The sequence below is a fragment of the Archocentrus centrarchus genome, unplaced genomic scaffold, assembly GCF_007364275.1.
Source record: "Archocentrus centrarchus isolate MPI-CPG fArcCen1 unplaced genomic scaffold, fArcCen1 scaffold_24_ctg1, whole genome shotgun sequence".
NCBI classification, from domain to species: domain Eukaryota; kingdom Metazoa; phylum Chordata; class Actinopteri; order Cichliformes; family Cichlidae; genus Archocentrus; species Archocentrus centrarchus.
The window spans coordinates 5,231,915-5,255,599 of record NW_022060254.1 but is presented as its reverse complement, the minus strand read 5'-3'; the positions used below and the strand labels follow the sequence as shown (position 1 = coordinate 5,255,599).

General features: G+C 42.0%; 1 protein-coding gene and 1 long non-coding RNA gene across 2 annotated transcripts in view; both read left to right on the top strand.

Annotated features, from left to right (window-relative positions):
• Nucleotides 1-23,685, top strand: part of LOC115775636 (NLR family CARD domain-containing protein 3-like) — an 866,494-nt gene that overhangs the window by 428,410 nt on the left and 414,399 nt on the right. The window lies entirely within an intron of this gene.
• On the top strand, nt 1,589-6,418 carry LOC115775802 (uncharacterized). Its single transcript, XR_004019395.1, has 3 exons — nt 1,589-1,619; nt 3,397-3,992; nt 5,916-6,418. It is a non-coding gene; the product is annotated as an uncharacterized LOC115775802 (long non-coding RNA).

Genomic DNA, 23,685 nt, shown 5'->3' with positions numbered 1-23,685 from the left:
TTTTAGGAAAGTTAAAAAGTAGACGGCGCAGAGTGGTGGAGTAGGTGGAAAATGCGCCTGCCGCTGGCATAATTTGAAAGCCCTGCGCTATTACTTTTTTCATCTTTTGTAACCGCAGGGCCTCTCTGTGATGGCTGCAAGGCCACAGACACTCGTCTCCCTGTTTGTCTGTTTGTTTTTTTCTTGGATGGATGTTCTGTTAACTATAATTTCCCCATTGTGGGATCAATAAAGTATCATTCATTCCTTTTGATGCAGCATTTTATTAATTAATTAATTTATTTTTTAATTTTCCTTTTTATTTACTTCTGAATAAGATACTGGTGACAGTACAGCAACCACACAAGCTGATATCCATGTTGATGCAGCATTTTAAATGATTCAGTTCAAACATTGTAACAATAAAATAGGTTATAAAGGTTACAGATCTATATGTTTTATACTTATTTATAGTCTAAATGTTGTTACATTTCTAGGAAGGTGCAGGTCAGCTCATGGCGTTGTGTGTAATGTAAATGTAATAGAAGGCGAACAAAACCGAGTCGAACTGAATCAAACAGAGTAGGTAGTTGTGGAAAAGAGGCACACGAGGGATCCAGTGTTTACTTGGGTCATACAATTCATCATCAGATGGTCAGTGTGAGTCTGTGTGAGACTTTAGATCAGGATGCACCAACTACACATGCACCCCAGGTGGTGAACCTGATGAAGCAGAACAGGAGGAGCTACTCGGCTGTGGTGTCTCCAGTTGTCTTTGTTCCCAGCAGAGTAGAATCCAAAGCTCACTCTCAGCTCTCCTTCCAGGAACAATGATGCTGATTTTCTGCTGTTTTTCACATTGTGCACAAAATCTCATGAGCTTCAAATGGAGCACCAAACTGCAGTTTCTTAGCAGTGGTGTTAACTGGAGGCTGACACACTGACTGGAGACATTTAGTCTGAGTGGATCTGAACTTTCCTTCTTGATGGTTTCCATCTTGCTTTGACTGCAGCTGTAACAACACTGATTCCAGCAGGATGTGTGAAAAGCATTTTGACAGACACACAAAGATGGACAGCTTTTGTTCTGAGGGTTTGGAGAGAGTCTGTCTCTGTGTGTGTCTGCATTCACTTTGTTCCTCTGATAGAAAATCACTGTGCAGATGTTGATTCCTGCACTGACTGCTGTTCTTCAGTCTGTAGAAACCATCCTGTAGCTGCTGGAACAAACGAATCTTCTAAATGTTGCTGTGCTCAGGGTTTTATTTGCTCTGCTTCTTTTTGTCAGGGATCAAATACAAACAGTCGTCTCAGAGATGTCAGCATCTGAACAGGGACTCCAACCACAAACCTGTTTGTTACTGTTGTTCAGACCTTCTGTCTTTGTTTCAAACAAGTTTCCCACCTACTGTTTCTAGATGCCCACCCTAACATAGCCGGCTAGAACCGGCCGTATCCCACAAAAGTGTACAAATCCAAGTCCAGCCTTAAAGGGCTCATCCCCCCAAACAGTGCAGTGTGGTAGCTTCTAATAAAGATCTGTTCTCCTGCAGCTGATCATCAGGAGGAGGAGAGTCTGACGGAGCAGCAGAGGAACATTTTCAGCCTCTACAGAGGAAACAATGAGTTCAACACAACAGGTGAGAAAAATCTCAGTGTTACACTATTATTGAAACTGTGTGACTTCATCAGCTGCTGTTGGTTTGTTTTATTATGGTCCCAATTAGCACTGAAGTTACAACAAGACCAAATAAAAAGGTCACATTTTAACAGGACACTGAAACAAAGACATTAATAATCAAGATTCAGATCAAACCCACAATTTATCATACAATATATCAGGGGTATTGAAATAAAATTTAAAGAGGACCAGTCAGACAAAATTTCATGAGACCAACCCTATACCACTGCCATTACTGTGTGGACCAGTGAGGTGATCACGCACACAGCTGCCCGATGGCGCTCCCAGCTTAAACTGCTAGAGCGGAAAAAAATAATTTCATATCAGTCCACAAGGGTTTTACATAAAATAACAAAAATGAAGGTCATTTAATCTGTAATTTCAGTTGGTTTTAGTTAGTTTTGTAAACTCCATATACAGTTTTAGTTAGCTATCATTTATTCCTTTTAATTATAGTTTTTATTTCAGTAAATGAAAATGTTTTTTTTAATTTCAGTTGTTATTTTGTTAGTTTTTGTTAACTATAATAACCCTGTTTGTTACAAAGTTTATGGCCAACAGGAAACAGCTTGGTGATATCACGTGGTTCGGCCAAACTCGCACGCAATTGGTCAGTGGGTTTCTTTGGCCGCTTCACCACTACAGTAAGGACTGTAAAAGCTGCGCCGGTAAACCAGAAAGCGCTCAAAGATTTTAAGTGGCCATTTCTGTTTCGGTATTAGGTTCGGGTCTGCATGAGACATCATTTTGCTCCAGATCCAGACCAAGGTCTGCCTGTTGGTGACCTCTGCAGTACATCATTTTCATTTAACAGTATTTGATCTATAATGTCATTTTCATTACTGTTATAATTACACATTTCTTATTTTTATAGCACTTTTCCACTCTCTCCTCATTAGATCTCATTGTTTTCCAACCAGTTTGATTCCAGTTCTTACTGGTTTGGAAATGCTGTACCAGTAGCTGTTGACGTTGCTGTTGTGGTGATCCCCAGAGTCTCTCATCCCGTGGTTCAACACACTCCAACTCCACTGTGTTGGACTGCAGCTGGTGGCAGTAGTCCTTGTTCTGCTCTGAAGATCTGCTTCAAGCTTTAGGGTCACTCTAAGCAGAAGCTGCAGAAGGTGGAGAGCTGCTTCATGTGCTGCTACACCAAACTCACAGAGGCTGCAGAGCAGAACAACAAGTACCATCACAAACTGCAGTTCAACACTGTGGAGTTTGTCTGTCAGTGTGATCGGAAACTCAGTGAGAGAGAGCTCATATTTGCTTTGTTATTTATTAGAAAATATTTGCATACAGTACTTGAAAAAGTGTGTGTTTGCTGTCCTTTTATGGCATTCATGTGGCCTGCAGTAGTCCTGTGAGGAATCTTGGATTCATCTTTGACCAGGATGTGTCTGTTAGCTCACAGATAAAACAAGTTTCCAGGATGGCTTTCATCCATTTGCGGTGTTGTCCCATCCTTTGGCATTTTGGAGCTGGACTGTTATGATTCTTTATAACCAGGATGTCCAATTAATGCTTTGAATTCATTTTCCATAAATTTATGTTTCCTCTTTTTTCCCTTGTACATGGCTGCATGTAATGTGCTACTTTCACCAGTAGGTGGAGGTAATAGAACTAGTAGATCTTTGGAGGCTACCAAAAAAGTTCTATTAATGGAGTTTGAAGGTTGAGTTTGTTCCACGACTGCATTTCACTCACTGCCTCTGTTTGTATCTCTGTCACTGCAGGACAAACATGGAGCGAGAAGTCAGCACTCTCAGGAGGCTGACAAACCTCACAGAAGGAAGGGAGAAAAAAAATACACCTGTGATCAGTGTGGGACGGATTTTACTAGCAAGAGTTCATTAAAAAGACATCAAGTCATCCATACTGGAGAGAAACCGTTCAGCTGTGACTTGTGTGGAAAGTTTTTACTTGGGCACAAAGCTTGAAAACACACAAACTCATCCACAGTGGAGAGAAGCCGTACAGCTGTAATCAGTGTGGCAGAGGTTTTACTGAAAGTACCCACTTAAAGAAGCATCAAGTTACCCACTCTGGAATTAAGGCATACAGCTGTGACTATTGTGGAAAAACTTTCAGTCAGCTAGGGAACAGAAATACACACCTACGCATTCACACTGGACATGATGTGTACTGCTGTGATCAGTGTGGCAAACTGTTTGTAACAAACTCAGATTTACAACAACACATGTTTACCCACACTGAGGAGAGACCTCATCAATGTGACCTGTGTGATAAGACTTTTAAAGCTCCACAGCACCTGAGAAAACACCAACAGATCCACAGCAGAAAGAGACTCTACAAGTGCAGTTACTGTGAGGTATGTGTTTTTATTTTGATCTTGTAACTTTAGCCTGACTGTTGAGAACAACTGTTCAGTTATGATTTTTGCTTCTGTGATCATGAGAAATTAAATTATTACTTTTTGTAGTGACAAACATTTGTATCACTGTATTATTTATGATACAGCAGTTTCCTGGTATATCACGGTATTATTATTTCTGCATATATGGGTCTTTATGTTGGTTTACAGTGGATCCTTCTTCAATCAGGTGTAGATAGAATAAAAATAATTTTATTGTCATAAAAAATAAAATTTAAAATCTAACCATAGAACAAATAGTGAAAATTCTTCTGTCTGCAGGTAAAAACACCTGTAAGCTTTGTTAGCACAGAGCAAACAGAGCCAAACTACAAACAGTTTAAATATTTGTCACAAGGAGTCGGTCCTTAACAGGCTGCCTGCTCTGCTGTTTGCTTGTGATGCCACTTTTTGTCGTATATTTGGCTCGTTTACGTTAATGTTTCCACAGCAGAGCTGGAAGTGGGCCTTTAAAACCATTTACATTGTTTGTCTTTGACTCACCTGGTTTCCTGTTGGTGGGTGTGCGCGGAGCTTCCTGGGCGGTGTAACCTCTTCCTACCATATATAGGTCCATGTTACATTTGCCATTATGGCTGCTGGAGTTTGGCAAGTGTCCCTAAAGAACACAATAAACTTAAATTCAAACTGATGACTCCTTCTAGAAGTGAGTCCTGTTACTTTGCAGCCATATTGAAACACACTGGAGCACTTACAGTTATTTTGAAGCATTATCTAAATGAACTTTCATTTCAAAGATCAACGGGACATAAAAACTTCATGTACAGAATATTCAGTCAGATGTGATAAAATCAGCTAAAAGTTTTCTGACTTTGTACACAAATAAGATTTTAACAGCTTCTCTCCTGGTAGTTATACTTCCACCATCTTTCTATCTAATATTTAGTCAGAAATTTCAGTTCAGAGTTGAGCTCCATGTCTCTCTCTCATAAGGTCTCTGCTGCTACCAGGACCTAACCTAGCAGTGAGCAAGGATCCCACAGTCTGCCCTGCAGCAGTCCAACAGAGTTCATCACTGTAAACTGAACCACAACACTGCAAACTACCCAGTTTAGCCTGCACTTACTGTCCACTATAAACTTTGAATAACATGAATTATCATTTCATCTGCTTTCAGAAAACTTTCTAGAAGATGAAACATCATGTACAGATCCAATATCTGACTAAAACTCTAAAATGAATGATAACGTTACCTGTAAGCTTTAAATTAGTAGTTTATCAAAGGACACTTGCTGAGCAGTCTTGACCTTAGAAAGAGTCTCATCTTCCTCTCATGTCCTCTCTTTGTTCCACCGTTCTCCAGCTCACAGAGTCAAAGTGTGACTTGTTTGAAGGCTGCAGGAGAAAGTCTGTATGAAATGAGCCGTATGAAAAATGAACAGACACAGCTGTGTCCAAAATCACTCACTGCTCACTTATAGTGAGTCCCACAGTTTGTTGTGGTCTATGAATGTACTCTGTATAGTATGGTGGTGGTATATAGTATTTCATTAGCAATATTGTACTATTGCTGTGGTATTCTGGTCATATATGTAAACATTATTGTATTAAACTGATCTTATTGTACCTTAACAGTGGTGGTAATGCAGTACTAAAGTGTTATTTTAGTATTACATTAGTTTTATTATAATGTGACATTATTATTGTAGCACTATGTTGGGAGCAGTTCAGTAGGACAGTGATATTGCAGTATTATGGTGGTAGTATTGTAGTTGTTGTATCCCAGTAAGCTGAGTGTTGTAATGTAAACAGTAAAATGTAATTGGACGTTGGCAGAGATGCTCTTTATTCCAGGCGACGTACAGGATAAAAATCTTGAAGGAATTCCCTGACTTACACTGTCTTTGTGTCTTTGTTTAGAAGCAGAGCCACACAGATGGATCCAGTTCTCAGCCCTGTCATCGCTGTGGTGGTGGGAAAGCGTTTCGCTGTGACCTTTGTGGGAAAACTTTCAGTCACCATCAGAGCCTAAAAAGACATCAGCGTAGACACGCTGGACACAAACTGAAGGACTGCAAAGAATGTGGGAGAAGCTTCCCCACAACAAGTGAATTAAAACATCATGAACTCATCCACAGTGGGGTTAAAAAGCACCTCTGTGACCAGTGTGGGTCATCCTTCATCACTGCAGGTCAGCTTAAAGCGCATAAACGAATCCACACAGGAGAGAAACCATACAAGTGCAGACACTGTGACAAAAGCTTCTCATGTTCAGGTACTTGTAACCGTCATGAAAGTTCACACACTGAACACACTGAAGGGAACTACAGCTGTGACCAGTGTGACAAGAGCTTCAGGAATCTCACTTCATACTCCCGACACAAACGATCCCACGCTGCAAAGAAACTGTTTCACTGTTACCAATGTGCAAAAACATTCTCTTCATTATCTGCTCTGTGCAAACATCAGCGTGATCATGCAGGCCTGAAATCATTCCCATCATTGGATCACAATGAATCTGCAGACACACAAAGATCCTCTTCTGATCAAACTTAAAAACCTTGAGATCCGGCTCCACAGAATTCTGATGGAATCTCCTGTAAAGATCTGATGAGGGAGCTGTGAAAGAAAATGTTATCATAGTTACATTTTTTCTAGAAATTAGTAGCATTCAGTTATTTGTATTCAGTTTTAGTATTTGTGTTATAAAGTTGCAGAAATGTGTGTTGTATTGAGGTGAGATTGCAGCAGTATTATAAGTTTGCCATCCAGTGGGCTGGATTGGACTAATTGAATCTTTTGGTGGGCCTCAGGCCTTATGTTTGACAACCCTGAATTTAACACATCTGAGACAAAAGATCCATAAGATTGAAATGTTTTTTTTTTGTTTTTGTTTTTTTTTTTTAGCCTGTCATGTCTGGTAGATCTTGCAAGCAGAACTGTGATCTGAATGCGTTGTTGTGCCAAACATATTTGCTATTTCAAGATGAGCTCTATAGGTTCTCAATAGGCTCTTCTTGTTGATGTTTTAACCCTTTATTTTATTTATCTGAGTTATTTTTCCACATACTATGTAACAGCCAGAGCTGACAGGTTGAAGAAGAGGAAAATAAAGAGAAGAAAAAGGGAGAGAGAAATGGAGCAAAAAAAAAAAAAAAAAGGGGGAAAGAGCACAAGTCTATTAATCAGATAGTTCATCACTTTAACATATAAAAAAATACTATCAATACTTGCAAAAATAAATTTGTGTGTGAAAAACAAAACTAACAAAGCATGTTACGCACACCAACAATTTTGTTGAGTTGTGATTGAGTGGGCGTTTGTGTCTGTGTCATGTTTGTGTCTGTGTCATGGAACGTACTTACCAATGAGGGCAAAACGCTGCAGCTCCACCCATCAGAAGCCAGAGGCAGGTACGGAAAGCCCCCGGAACCCCAGGCCACCAGCAGCCCACCAAGAGCCAGGAAGACCCCCGGCCACTCAGTCCAAAGACAACCGCACACCTACCCCAGCAGACGGGAGAGGGTGGTCTCAGACGGAGCCCCCCCAGTCGAGGAGCGAGGGCTCCAGGGAACCCAAGGTGATGAGAAGCCAGCCCCCCCCCAGCGGCCAGCCCCCTGCACTGGCCGGCGGCAGGGCCCCCGGGCCCACGGCACCCAAGGACCGCCCGACCCTCCACAGAGACCCCCCCCACGCCAAAGAAGCCAACGCAGCCCCGCACCGCACCCCCAAGGGGGGCAGGCCAGCACCCACGCCAGAACACCCAGCCCCACCCAGGAACCCCAAGGCACCCCCATCCCAGGGGGGTAGGGGGGAGGAGGCAACCAGCAAGGAGCGGCCAGGAGGCAAGGCACAAGGCCCAGACCCAGGTCCAGCCATACATACAAACACACCCAGACACCCGTGTACACATTTATACACAGATACTCATACATGCCCATACATACTTACCCACACACAGATATGCCATACATACACATTCACTCACCCACCCATACTCACGGAGACGGTGACAAATACACAAAGACACACATTCATCCATAGCTACCCACCCTCTGAAGGTGGGGCAAGTGGAAACCACCCCAGGGCCAACAGCGACCCCAGGACGCCACCAGCCCGGGCCCCAAGGAACCACCCGACCCCTACCCCGGGCGAGACGCAAGAAATCGGGGTGTAAGATGACCCATCCACCCCTCCTCCTCCCCAACTTGTAGGTCTATGTGTTAATGTTTGTGAGTGAATGAGGTGTATAGGGTGCAGTTAAAATTGAGGGGACAGTTATGCCACAAGCGCCAACTGTTGGTCGTCAGCGCTTGCCCACACTGCCCCCCCAAAACCCTCCATGTCTAAAGTGCAAATAAAATTTGGAGACAGACAGTGACGAGGATCCGAGTGGGGCCACCTCAGCGGCGTATCAGGTTGTAAGTGTGTATGTGTTGTGAGTTATAATGACTAAAGTGCAATTAAAACGGAGAGGCAAGTGGTGGTGCAGCTCTCCACGTGGCCTCTCCATCCTACATCTGTGAGTGATGTGTATTCTGTGTGTGTGTGTGTGTGTGTGTGTGTGTGTGTGTGTGTGTGTTTGTGTGTATGGGGGGGGGGGGCATATGACCAGGAAGAATCCTGGAAGAAGAGAGCCAGCTGTCCGCTGGCTCAATAGGCACCCCAACCTCCCACACCCCAGCACAGGGCAGGGGGAGGTGAGCCCGGGGCCGCGGTGACAGCATCCCGGAGCACTGCAGCACCCGAGGTTGGCGCCCTCGCCCCCACTGCAGAGGGCGGCCCGCTCCCCCTAGATGCCCATTCACTCAACAATAGACACAAACAGGCGACAGGACATACTGGCCTGGGCATGGAAATACAGTGCCCAGTCCCCCCCAACCACCCCACCGCGGCCCCATCCCCCACCCCACCCCCCTGCAATGCAGGCACCCCAGGGCCCCAAAAGCGTAGACCGGACATCCCGACGTCAGGCCAACCCACCCCACCCGGCGGCGCGGCCGGGACAGCAGAGGCCCCCCCCGCGCCAGGGGGGGCCCACCGGGAGCCGGCGCGGCCCCAGTGCCGGGGCCCCAGACCCCAGCCCCCAAGCCATACAGGGAAGACCAGCCAACCGACCGAGGGCCGGCACCACCCCCCCAAGCACCCCGCCCACACCCCAGGACCGAAGGCAGCACCATCCAAGCCCCCACCACCATCAACCAGGACAGGCACACAGACATCACCAGAAGGTCGCCCCAGGACTCCAGTCTCAGGAGGCTACCAGCTACCTAGGCCCCCGGAGTCCCCACCCACCCCCCCACAAAGCACATCAGGAGCAGAGCCCGCAGCCCACCACCCCCACTAAGTAATGGAGCTGAGCAGTGGGAACCAAAGAGAGTCAAATTCCTCCAATTTGTTTTTAGAAGAAGCAGACATTCTCTCTAAACTAACATGATCTACTAATAAATTTCTGTACTGAGTAATACATAGTTTATTTTTTGTCTTCCAGTTCATGAGGATCATCTTCTTAGCGATGCACAAGGCAGTAAGAACTAGATTGAAGATTGAAATGTTTGAGGAAACCTTCTTCCTGGATTTAAAGTGTTTTAGCTGTTAGAGTTCGTGTTAGTGATTAGCTTTTCTCCAGCAGTCAGATTAAAAATCAGTTCTTATGTTACATGTTAGTTTGTACTGAATCTGTTTTATCCTCATGTTGTTGCTGTTTTGTTTGTATTACAAATCCTGCAAAGGTTAAATAAAAATATTCAAAAATGTTAGAGACAGTTTAATAATGAATCATTTGAGCCATGATGTCACTTCCAATCCAAATTTATTTATAAATCACATTTAAAAAAACAAGGTTGACCAAAGTTATGAACATGAAAATGGGATAACTCAATAAAATAAATATAACACACACACAGCAATAAATATATGTAAGAAATCACAAAAATATCAAAGGTAATATAACAGCCTCATATAGCGCTCACTGCAGCTTAAAGCCAAAGAATAAAAATAAGATTTAAGGCATAATTTAAAAACATGCAGAGTGGAGCTAACGTAATGTAACGTAACATTTGGGGGGGGCTCATTCCACAGTTTAGTGGCCATGGCTGAGAAAGCTTGACCCCCCCAGGTTCTTAAATCTAGTTTTAGGAACACTGAGGAGTAGCGGGCCAGCAGATCTCAGTGACCCTGAGCCAAGAGGCCCATGATCACTCGAGCCGAGCCTAAAGAACCAGCTCTCTGATAAGGGCTGGAATTCCCATCACTAAACCAGAGGCCAAAGTAGCATCCAAAGTCCTGATTCCCTCAATGTTCATAATCCCATTCGGTAAAGAAGAAAAGTCTGATAAATCCAGCCCTCAGACTGCAGCTGTTTGGAGATGCTTAATCTTCCTGCACTCTGTGCTTTATAATCCAGCTCTGATTACTATAATCCCATTTTAAAGCTGTTCCATCTGCTCAACACAAAGACCAGAGGAAGGAGGACTAAATCTTCTTGTTTGACTCGCACTTCCTTTCAGTTTCTTTCACCACATGTTGGTTCATCAACATCAGGAAATAATTAGCTCATCCGTAGATTATATCTGTTAAAATACAATAGTGATTTGGAAACAGATTATTATTATTATTATTAGTGCAGTCCATGCATACACATTTGATCTCTTGAACTCAGTGTTAAATTTACCATAATAAAGCCAGATATTAAGGCCCTTGGTCAATTACTAACAAATACAAAGTGAGAGGAAATGTGTGTGAGTGTGATCATACTCATAAACATAACCATCAGATGGCTTCAGGTTCAGGTGAGTTTATTTGTTCCTGCAGGTACATTTGGTTTGCATTCAGCAGCTCATCCATGTGAAAATGAAAACCTTTCCAAACATCACAGACAACAGAAACAGAATCAAACACGGTGAAGGAAAAAAAAGAACAAATCCACCCTACATGATGGAAGAGAAACACTGATTTGTTCATACAAATCTATGTTTATGGTCTTAAAAATCAAATAGCTCCAAGCTGCTCTTCATCATCTTCATCATAGTCAGTTTTACAGCCTTCTTACTGACAGAGACATCAGCCACGGCCTGCCACACTAAACCAAAGGAAGTAACAGAGAAAGCATTAAACAGCATTAAGAAAAGCCCAGAGGACTGGGCCATGGCTGCTGTCACTGTCCTGGAGCTGACTAACAACAACAGAGTCATCTGCAAATTTTAAAATGCTCCTGAGATGTTTTCTGATGTGTGCTGCTGTTTCTAACTTTCAACATTTCTTTGCTACTTCACCCCCATTTCCTCAGGTCCATGAGTCTCTTTTCCACATTCTTTAGGTCAAAGTTAAAATGCTGATTCTATGTAAGTTTACATCCATGACTAAAATCAAAAGCATCAAAAGGATTATAAAAAGATTTAAAGCTAACTCAGTGGGCAGATGTCTGAGACTTAGATTTCTACTTTACTGTGAGTCAGCTGCATTCACAAAAATGCTGTGTTTGAATTGTAATACCTGCTGTGTACTTCCTAAATCTGTCCTCTTCCTGACAACACTTCCACATATTACTGTAATACAAAGAAAATTAACACAAACTAATGAAAAGGAAACAGAAAAATCTACACTAGTTTAAATCCACACTTGGAACAGATTAATCATTAAATTTATATGACACGTGATGTCTGCAGTTATCGATGGCTGCTGCTTATTAACCTTATACCTCTGAACATGTCGAATGCAACACAGTGTACTTCAAAAGTGCCGCTGTTTGCAGACTTCTGGCAAATACCATAATACCCCCAATGGCTGTAAAGTGCAATTTCTGAGTTTTCAGGAACTGTTTGAATTTTTCCAATAGGACAAACGGGCAAAGAGTTATGGTAAAAAGCCAGATGATGAAAGTTCCTTTGACCAGCTGAGTCCGTGCTGATACGTTATGTCTTAACCAGCTGTTCACACGTAGTAAGGGCAGGAAATCTGTGCTTCAGTGGCGATTGCCCGACGTTAAAGGCTTAAACATTGAGTACTGCACTGACTCGATCATCCGTTAAGTACTTATTAAAGATAAAGTTTTATTCAGTGTCAGTTGGGTATAATTGACATTTCTGAAACTGCAAAATACAAGTACTATGATTGAATCCTACTGTTTCTGAAAGGATTCAAATTTAATTGGGAAATCTGGGATAACATTGAGGAATTTTAAGGCTCTACAAAGACAAAGAAAAACCTTGATGAGTATATCTGTACTTGAACTTGTACTTGTACTTTGTAAGATGTAAGATGTAAGATGTAAGACTTTTTACTTGTACTTTGTACTTGTACTTTGAACTTGTACTTGTACTTTATCCTCATGTTGTTGCTGTAAGACAGCAACAACATGAGGATAAAACAGATTCAGTACAAACTAACATGTAAGATAAGAACTGATTTTTAATCTGACTGCTGGAGAAAAGCTAATCACTAACACGAACTCTAACAGCTAAAACACTTTAAATCCAGGAAGAAGGTTTCCTCAAACATTTCAATCTTATGGATCTTTTGTCTCAGATGTGTTAAATTCAGGGTTGTCAAACATTCTGTCATGGCTTGCGGGGGAAAAAAGGACCCAACTGCGGAGGCAGATGTAAAAAGTTTAAAGCGTTTATTTGCACAAATCCAACAGAACGTTTGGGGGTTATGTCCGGGTTTAGGCAGGGAGAACTGCGTCGGGCTCCTCTCCAGCACTCCATCAGCCAGACAATGCTTTTACTGACCCTCGGGATCCTTGACTCACATGCTAGCAGAATACAGCTCAGTTCTGCACACAGACAGCGATTAATCCACAGGGCAAGAATCAAGTTAAACAACAAGAGACTGAACCGCATAGTTTGGCTACCTGGTAGGAGCAATGATCCAGCGAGGACTGAAGATTTTCCATGGCTTAAATACCCATCATGTGAGCTTTCAGGAAAACAGGTGAGCAATCAGTGATAGCAAACAGGTGTGCAGCTCACTGCTGGTTGGAGGGTGGCGTAACACCGAGCCTTCCTAAAATAACAAAACACACCCACAAAAACACACTGCCAGAGAATTCCAGCCCAGAGAGGGCAGGGACCATGACACATACGGCCTGAGGCCCACCAAATTATTCAATTACTCCAATCCAGCCCACTGGATGGCAAACTTATAATACTGCTGCAATCTCACATGAACACAACACACATTTCTGCAACTTTATAATACAAATACTAAAACTAAATATAAATAACTGCATGCTACTAATTTCCAGAAAAAAAATTAACTATGGTAACATTTTCTTTGACAGCTCCCTCATCAGATCTTTACAGGAGATTCCATCGGAATTCTGTGGAGCCGGATCTCAAGGTTTTCAAGTTTGACCAGAAGAGGATCTTTGTGTGTCTGCAGATTCATTGTGATCCAATGATGGGAATGATTTCAGGCCTGCATGATCACGCTGATGTTTGCACAGAGCAGATAATGAAGTGAATGTTTTTGCACATTGGTAACAGTGAAACAGTTTCTTTGCAGCGTGGGATCGTTTGTGTTGGGAGTATGAAGTGAGATTCCTGAAGCTCTTGTCACACTGGTCACAGCTGTAGTTCCCTTCAGTGTGTTCAGTGTGTGTACTTTCATGACGGTTACGATTACCTGATCGTGCAAAGCTTTTGTCACAGTGTCTGCACTTGTATGGTTTCTCTCCTGTGTGGACTCGTTTATGTACTTTAAGCTCACATGCAGTGGTGAAGGATGACCCACAGTGGTCACAGAGGTGCTTTTTAACCCCACTGTGGATGAGTTCATGACGTTTTAAATCAGTTGTTGTGGTGAAGCTTCTCCCACATTCTTTGCAGTCCTTCAGTTTGTGTCCAGTGTGTCTACGCTGATGTCTTGTTAGGCACAGCTGTTGACTGAAAGTTTTCCCACAAAGGTCACAGCGAAACGCTTTCCCACCACCACAGCGATGACAGGGTTGAGAACTGGATCCATCTGTGTGGCTCTGCTTCTAAACAAAGACACAAAGACAGTGTAAGTCAGGGAATTCCTTCAACATTTTTATCCTGTACGTCGCCTGGAATAAAGAGCATCTCTGCCAACGTCCAATTACATTTTACTGTTCACATTACAACACTCAGCTTACTGGGATACAATAACTACAATACCACTGCGCCGATCCGATATTCCGTATCGGTATCGGTCTGATACTGGCCTAAATTACTGGATCGGATATTGGAAAGAAAGAAAAAATGCAATCCAATCTGACCCACATTAGCTGCATTACAGTTTTCGTCGTCTTCTTGTGGAAGAAGAAGTCATTAGCAGGACTCTGGAGAACTTGACTGCAGACTGAGGAGGTAATTCAGTCATTTGATTCAGGTGTGCTGGATCAGGGACACATCTAAAACCTGCAGGACACCGGCTCTCGAGGCCTGGAGTTCCCTACCCCTGGCCTAGAAAGACAACTGTTCCCATGGCAACACATAGAACCGTACATACGATCAATACAACATTTAGAAGCTAAATTACTGCCTCAAACACTTACAGAATTATGGAAATAACACTACAGGTCGGAAATACTATTTAGGTACTCCCAAACCCGACTATTAATGCAGCTACAAACCAAGAAATAAGCGTTTAGCGAGTCATTTAAGACTTAGACATTTCCCCATTGGAGTGAACTAGAGCTCGCGGTAGACCAAAGTTATGCGGTTAACAGACTAAACAGCATGTAACAAACACCAGCGGATGAAATACAACATGAATACAGGCAGAACCGATGCACTTACATTGTCATCAACGCACACATACACACAACGATACTGCCATTATGGCAAAATGCCGGACTGGCACGGCAAGTGTCTGCTAGCGAAGTAACCTCAAAGTCATGCGAGCACACAAGTGCGTGGGTACGTCACCACTGACGTCTCTGGCGTTATGATGCTTGCTCCAGCAGGGAGTTTTCCACACATGTTCTCCCCGTGCTTCCGTGGGTTTCCTCCGGGTACTCCGGTTTCCTCCCACATTCCAAAGACATGCACTTACTGGGGTTAGGTTAATTGGCTACTCTAAATTGCCCATAGGGGTGAATGAGAGCGTGAATGTGAGGGTGAAAGGTTGTTTGTCTCTCTGTGTTGACCCTGTGACAGTCTGGCGACCTGTTCAGGGTGTACCCTGCCTCTCACCCTATGACCCCCGCAACCCTGAACAGGAGAAGCGAATGGATGGATGGATGGAAGTATTAAAAATATATCGTGGTGTTGAAAAATTCAGGAAATCTTTGTATCAAATGTACTCTTTCCTGTCTATTAAAACATTGTTCTGCACTGCATCTAGGTAAAATGTACATGCCACCTCACTGTACACAGTGGAGCAATTTGTCATCTGAATAGCCGGAATTGTGCCAAAAAGTGATTTCCTGTATTTGCCAAAAAAAAAAAAATTGCCTTTTCAGGATTTAAATTGCTGTAGATTAAATTTTGACCTAACATCTGTGAAACGTGTTAAACATATGTCTCATAAATCATATTACATCATTTTCAAGATCATTTGCAAGAAACCAGAGGTGGGAAGTAACGAAGTACAAATACTTCGTTACTGTACTTAAGTAGATTATTTAGGTATCTGTACTTTACTTGAGTATTTATTTTTCTGAGTACTTTTTACTTTTACTCCCTACATTTTTACACAAGTATCGGTACTTTCTACTTCTTACATTTTCAAAACAGACTCGTTACTTTTTAACACGTCAGGGAGAAGTTTGCGTTTTCGGTCAGTGCGCCGTCAGTCATCAAGTGATCTGAGCCTAAACGGAGGAATATTAACATATAAGAGACAATCGTACTGGCGTATCCTCCATCACCGGGTACAAAGGGATAAAATACACAAACCCATATAATTAATGTCTCATTTATAGCGCTATAATCAGGGGTTACAGCGGGCCGGACCGAATCCGTAAGTTATGCTCGCGGCACATAAACAGCTTAGCTAGCGCTACTGAAGAGGAGCGAGCATGAAGGGAGTAACGTGTGGCAGGTAAATGCAACATTTTTAAATGCTCAACAAATATCAGCAAACACACAAAGTGTGTGCAGTTTGTCACACAGTGTGTCTACTAGCTAAAAGAAGAGCTGCTGCATGTCAGGGAGAGCAAAGAGAGAGAAGTTCACTCAGAGATGGAGAAAGAGGACAGGAGAGGAAGAAGAGAGGCTAGAATTAAAGGTAAGGACTGGAAAATAAACAGAAGTATGCTGACTTTGTGTTATTCAAAGATTGTATGAAAATACTGCAGTTTAGTACGTAATAAACAGGTTATCTTGTTGTACTGTATTTCCAGTAAAGCTCTGTGTTGGTGCACTTTGTGTTCATGGTCAGAGTTACAGGTTACATCAGTGCAGCAGAGATGAGTTTGAATCAAAGCTGCTGATGCTGAGATTCATTCACTGAATCCAACATTTCTACAGCCTGTATGCTGTCAGTGTAGGGGATGGAGATCAGCTCAGATAGCTGTGAAATACTGGGTTACATCTTTGTGTTAATTCAGTTCATCCACACAGAGCAGTAAACCTCAGAGCAGCAGCAGCAGCAGGTCAGCTGATCACAGCCTGCACACCAACATCATTTACTGCAGCTCACAATAGAAAGTTGTGATTCTTCTCCCCATGCAGAGCCACTACAGCTGATCTTAGGGTTCCTCCACCTTCTGAATCCCACTGTAACCCCTGAGTATCCTCATGTTGGTGTTTAGGTGGAGACACAGTCACCCTCTACTATGGAGGACACAGAGAATAGAGCTGTGTTTAAATTCCTTTTCACAGTTTGTGATTCAAGCTGAGTACATTCATTAGAATTAAAATTTAGATTGGAATAACGTTTGTGTTCTCATGTATTATTTTATATTATTACAATAATATATAATAAGGTTCAGTTAGCTTTACACAAAAATAGCAGGTAGAAACGTCCTCCAAAGAGCTACTTTTACTTTCTTACTTTGAGTAAATTTCAGAGCCTGTACTTTTTTACTTTTACTTAAGTAAAGAACTTGAACCAGTACTTCGACTTTTACCAAAGTATTTTTTAACACAAGTACTTGTACTTCTACTTAAGTACAGAATGTCAGTACTTTTGCCACCTCTGCAAGAAACAACACTCCTGTTGTTTAAGCTGCAATCACTTCTTGGCAAAGTGACTTTCATGGATTCTTTATTAATGACGTTAAAAACTATCAGTCATTAAAAATGGATTTTTTTCCTGAGAGATGTAAATACAATAATGCATATTCAAAAATATATTTGAAAAACAATTTCTTCATTTTATATATAAGTCCTTCATAAATCCTGTGCACCACAGTCTACTTATCGATAAACCAAAGATAACATATTTAAAAAAAAAAAAAGAAATCACTTTTTGGCACAACAGTGGAAACCTGAAAACTGTTTGTAGTTTGGCTCTGTTTACTCTGTGCTAACAAAGCTTACAGGTGTTTTTACCTGCAGAGAGAAGAATTTGGGCTTCAAAGCAAAGAATTAAACAGAAATGTTTTGATAATTTGTTCTATCGTTGTATTTTATAATTTACGTTTTATGACAATAACATTATTTTTATTCTATATACACTGAAGAAGGAGCCACTGTAAACCAACATAAAGACCCATATATGCAGAAATAATAATACCATGATATACCAGGAAACTGTGTATCATAAATAATACAGTGATATAAATGTTTGTCACTACAAAAAGTAATAATTTAGTTTCTTAAGATCATAGAAGCAAAAATCATAACTGAACAGTTGTTCCTAACAGTCAGGCTAAAGTTACAAGATCAAAATAAAAACACATACCTCACAGTAACTGCACCTGTAGAGTCTCTTTCTGCTGTGGATCTGTTGGTGTGATCTCAGGTGCTGTGGAGATTTAAAAGTCTTATCACACAGGTCACATTGATAAGGTCTCTCCACAGTGTGGGCAAACATGTGGCGTTGTAAATCTGAGTCTGTTGCAAACTTTTTGCCACACTGATCACAGCTGTACACATCATGTCCAGTGTGAATGCGTAGGTGTATATTTCTGCTCCCTAGCAGGCTAAAGGTTTTTCCACAATAGTCACAGCTGTATGCCTTAATTCCAGAGTGGGTAACTTGATGTATATTTAAGCTACTACTGTGAGTAAAAGCTCTGCCACACTGATCACAGCTGTACGGTTTCTCTCCACTGTGGATGAGATGGTGTCTTTTTAAGCTTCCAGCCAGGGTAAAAGACTTTCCACAAAAGTCACAGCTGAACGGTCTCTCTCCAGTGTGGATGACTTGATGACTTTTTAAATGTCCTGACCTGGTAAAATCTGTCCCACACTGATCACAGGTGTATTTTTTTTCTCCCTTCCTTCTGTGAGGTTTGTCAGCCTCCTGAGAGCGCTGACTTCTCGCTCCATGCTGGTCCTGCAGTGACAGAGATACAAACAGAGGCAGTGAGTGAAATGCAGTCATGGAACAAACTCAGCCTTCAAACCGCATTAATACTAGTTTTAAACCTGAGGTTGGAACATGGCACCAAACACCTGGTACCGGTAAAACTTGACAAGACCAGATGATTTTTTATTAAACTCAGAACAGACAGAAAGTGTCTTTTTACCATGACTGTATCTCTTTGTGACAAATAAAGCAGATATGAGCTCTCCTTCACTGAGTTTCTGATCACACTGACAGACAAACTCCACAGTGTTGAACTGCAGTTTGTGATGTTAGTTGTTGTTCTGCTCTGCAGCCTCTGTGAGTTTGGTGTAGCAGCACATGAAGCAGCTCTCCACCTTCTGCAGCTTCTGCTTAGAGTGACCCTAAAGCTTGAAGCAGATCTTCAGAGCAAAACAAGGACTACTGCCACCAGCTGCAGTCCAACACAGTGGAGTTGGAGTGTGTTGAACCACAACATGTGAGTCAATTACAGCAGCAACATCAACAGCTACTGGTACAGCATTTCCAAACCAGTAAGAACCGAAATCAAACTGGTTGGAAAACAATGAGATCTAATGAGGAGAGAGTGGAAAAGTGCTATGAAAATATGAAATGTGTAATTATAACAGTAATGAAAATGACATTATAGATCAAATACTGCTCAATGAAAATGATGTATTGTATGATAAATTGTGGGTTTGATCTGAATCTTGATTATTAATGTCTTTGTTTCAGTGTCCTGTTAAAATGTGACCTTTTTATTTGGTCTTGTTGTAACTTCAGTGCTAATTGGGACCATAATAAAACAAACCAACAGCAGCTGATGAAGTCACACAGTTTCAATAATAGTGTAACACTGAGATTTTTCTCACCTGTTGTGTTGAACTCATTGTTTCCTCTGTAGAGGCTGAAAATGTTCCTCTGCTGCTCCGTCAGACTCTCCTCCTCCTGATAATCAGCTGCAGGAGAACAGATCTTTATTAGAAGCTACCACACTGCACTGTTTGGAGGAATGAGCCCTTTAAGGATGGATTTGGATTTATACACTTTTGTGGGATACGGCCGGTTCTGGCCGGCTATGTTAGGGTGGGCATCTAGAAACAGAAGGTGGAAAGCTTGTTTGAAACAAAGACAGAAGTCTGAACAGCCGACTAGTAACCCACAGGTTTGTGGTTGGAGTCCCTGTTCAATCTGGACTGCACCGACTGGGAGGTTTTCAGGACCGCTCCAACAGTTTGGATGAGTATACAGATGCTGTGATGTCCTACATCAGCTTCTGTGAGGACAGCTGCACACCATCACACACCAGGGTGAGTTATAGTAATGACGAGTCCCGGTTCACAGCTGAGCTGAGGAGGCTGAGGCTGGAACAGGAGGAAGTGTTTCAGAGTGGAGACAGAGGCAGTTTCAAAGGATAAGCAGAAGTGAATGGATGGATGAATTAAATTAATATTTGGCAGTTGACTCAAAACTCTAAATTTGATTAAATTATAAATTATTACTTGAATCAAATAGTTTTTAATCAGTAGTCAAATTAAACTGATCAAAATAGTGTTTGAATTAAAATAACAAAATTGTGGGGCACCCGGGGGGCTTAGTGGTGAAGCCGGCGACCACATATGTATGCGTTGCGGTGCGGGTTCGAGTCTTGGCCTGTCGCCAATTTGCCCGCGTGTCTTCCCCTGTATCTTGCCCCCATTTCCTGTCTCACTCCACTGCTAACAAAAGCTGCTGTGGCCAAAAAAAAAAAAAAAATTGTGGCTGAAGCACATAATAGAAAATTAAATAAATACATTATACAGAGAGCAGACAGACAGACAGATAGCTCCAGACTAACTTCACGGCCGTTGAGAGAAATGTTTATCTTATTTATGACCTTCTTGTCTCGGAGAAGAATATGTTTATCTTATCCTGAAAGGTTTTCCCAAAACATGTGTGTCTAAGATGAGTGTTTATAGGTCATCGCTCACTGTTGCTAAGCAGAATAAACCTGCCATGTCATCATTAGGGAGATGTGAGGACAGGACGGCGTGTGTTTCCTTTAAAGAGCTCTTACTGCTGATTGGAGAAGCTTGTGCCATGATGCAGGAACCAACCACTGGATGAACCAATCTGAGAAGGTCAAGTCTAAACCACGGCTCTCTCCATCTGTTTTTGAATTGATAGTGCTTGTAGTAGAAAATTGTTATGTCTGGCTCAGAGGCTTCGCTCTGTGGGAAGAGGAGCACAGGCAGCTGCTGGGAAGGCCTGTGTCTGCCTGAACGACTGCCTGTGTACACGTAATTCTTCTGATTCTTTGATATATTAAATGTCTTAATTTTTTTAATTAAAGTGTTTTAGGAGTCTTCCTTCACAAATAAAAAACACTCTGACAGTAGAAATAACATTTCTCCCACATTCCTGTGGGTTTCTGTTGCTATGGAGACTGAGATAACAGTGGAGGACAGATTGTGACTCAGTGATTGTGTGTTTTTTTTCGCTGACTTTGATGGGGCCTTTTAACTCACACATTCAACACTTTTTACCAGCTTTCCTTCCTGGCTTTGACTGCTGCAGCTGTGTTTGACACTGGAAGACATTTTTAAATTATTCTTCATTCTTCATGATTATAGTTTATTCTTTTTGGGGGAAATGCAGCTTTAAACCTTCAAATGTTCAAGTGAACCCAACAATACACAAGAAAAATCAATCAATCTGATTGATCACAAGTGGACAAACTTCTGGCTTCTGTAGACAAAATAAAATCCAACATTTAATCCACAACATGATTAAAACTTTCTTCTTGTCCCAAATCACCAAGAGCTGCACATGAAGCACCACAATATGTTTTTATTCTCAGTGATTTCAGATATGAACTCTGTTTACTTTCATCAGTGTTTGTTAACATCTTCCTCTGCATTAGTTTATAGCAGCGAGTCATTCATTTGTTCATCCACAGCAGCAAACGCTCAACCACTAAAGTTAGCTCGATGCTTACCTTTAGCTGAGCCCACAGACAGAGATTAATGCTGTACTCGGGTCAGATCCAGGAGATCAGGGTGCGCGGATCGATCCAAGTATCAATAGTATCGATACAAACGCTGGTGGTGACGTTGGATCGATGCTTTAGTTTGTTTCTTCTCTAAGTTCACTTCTTCTCCTCCACGAAACAGCAGCTCCGTCAGCTCCACCTCGCCCCGCCCCCTCTTTCCTGCTCTGCTGTGGTTTGTTGCTGCGCCGTCACGTGGGCTGCAGAATAGCCAATGGTCAGCGCGTCCGCCATATTGGATGTGGCAGAGTGTAAACTAATCCAAGTGAATGGACTGAACTTCATGAACCGCCTTTCAACAAAGTTTTTCAAGTTCATGCGTTTCATCCACACATTCAAATATGCACTAATATAAACTGGGAACCTGACAGGCACCAAAAATAACGTAACTTTCTCTGATAATTATAAATGTTCAATAATCCACGTATGTTAGGGTGCAGCATCAAACCAGCGTCTGTATTTCTAATGTTTTTCTGAGTGTTTACAGCTGCTGATGTTTGTAACGCTGTTACTGTGATGATAAATGTCTACAATAATCAGATCCTGACAGACGCTTCCTCTTCTTATACAGAAGGTTCAACACAACAATACACATAAAATCCTAAAATCTTACTATCACACTATATTCTTCTATTCCTAATACTATTTCAAATATGCTTTGTTGGGAATTTTTATCACTTTTATATTTGTATTTACTGTTACTGTTGTTATATCATGTATTAAAGTATATTAGTCACACACACACTGGAGTAATGAACACTGCATGCTTTAAGGTTACTGGGGTAAAGGTCAGGCCTGTTATATCTATTACTCACATGTGTTTGAGGCCTTGGTGGGCTGCAGGAACATCTCTGCTTCACATGACTTTGTAACCTCATGTTGTATTTTAGGAAGTCTTCTGACAGGTACGCTCCAAAAGTGGAGCTCTGCAGACCCACCTGTGTTTGTGTAACAGATTAGCAGAGGATACATTCTAGCTAAGTGGGATTGTTGAAGAGGTGTTTTCATAGCAGGGGTTTTAATCAGGAGATGATCCTTCATTATGACACCTGTCAGAGCTGATGTAAACCATTGAGTTACCATGGTGACATTTGTTTCTTTAGCCAACGTGGGACACGAGTGGGCTAAGCATTTTGCAGAGAGTTAGAATGAGGAGCAACGTGTGGATATTTTCGGCTTCATATTATCCACTGGCATTAATATGTTAAATGTTTTTACAGGGAAGTGAAGATTTTAGGTGTGAGTGACTCTGTTTGATCTGCACTTTAATCTTTGTGTGTAAAAATGCTTTGTAATCATCATCGTGCGTCTGTCAGGCTGAGCTGCAGTAGAAGCTCTTTGCCTCGTGCTGTGTGAGGCTGTTTGTCTCAAAGAGTGTGTCTCTGTCTCCTGACCTTGATGGAAGGAACTCCGTGTTCTGGGAGGGAACAGCTCCCAAAGTTAATCACTGACAGCATGTGTGTGTTCCCTTTGTGTCTCTTTCTGCTTAGCAGATAAACAGCTGATCAGGGCGTGGAGATGAGGCGCAGCAGAGGAATGAACTTTGACCTTGAACTCTGTGTTTGCTGCTAAGAAGTGAAGTCCGAAAGGCCGAGTGATCACAGTGCAGAGGGGTGAGACGCACAGTGCTGTGCAAAAGTCTCTGCCTCCTTCCTCATCTCTGCTCATTTATCAGACTCACATCTGATTATCAATCATCAATAACCTGAGTAAATCCAAACTGCAGTTTTTCAATGATTTCATGCATTAAGGGAACAAAGTCATCCAAACCTACCTGCCCTGTGGGAAAAACTCATTTCCCCTCGTGTTCAATGATCAATGAACTGTGATGAAGCAGATTGTTGGAAAGCTGTTTGCTCCAAATGAACTCTGTCCATAAATGAAGAGTGAAAATGAGGATTTGGGACTAAAACTCTTTGAATGCACCGATCACAGAGCCCGAAAATCATTTCTATACCAGGATCCATAATAATAGCTGTGAATCCTGTAATACTGAGCAGCTCCTCCACAATGGAACAGCAGATCACATCAATCAGATCAATAGTAGGAGTCTCAATGCAAATCAGTCCCAACTTTTGGACTGTTGAGCACAAATTTTGAAATGGAAGAAGTCTGTCTGCGGCAACAACGTGGCAGGCAGAGTGGACCCAAATGCAGAACTCCAAGGCAAAACTGAACTTAAACGGTGGCTTTATTGTATATAAAAGAAAAAAAGAAAAAGAGCTGGGGCAAATTATG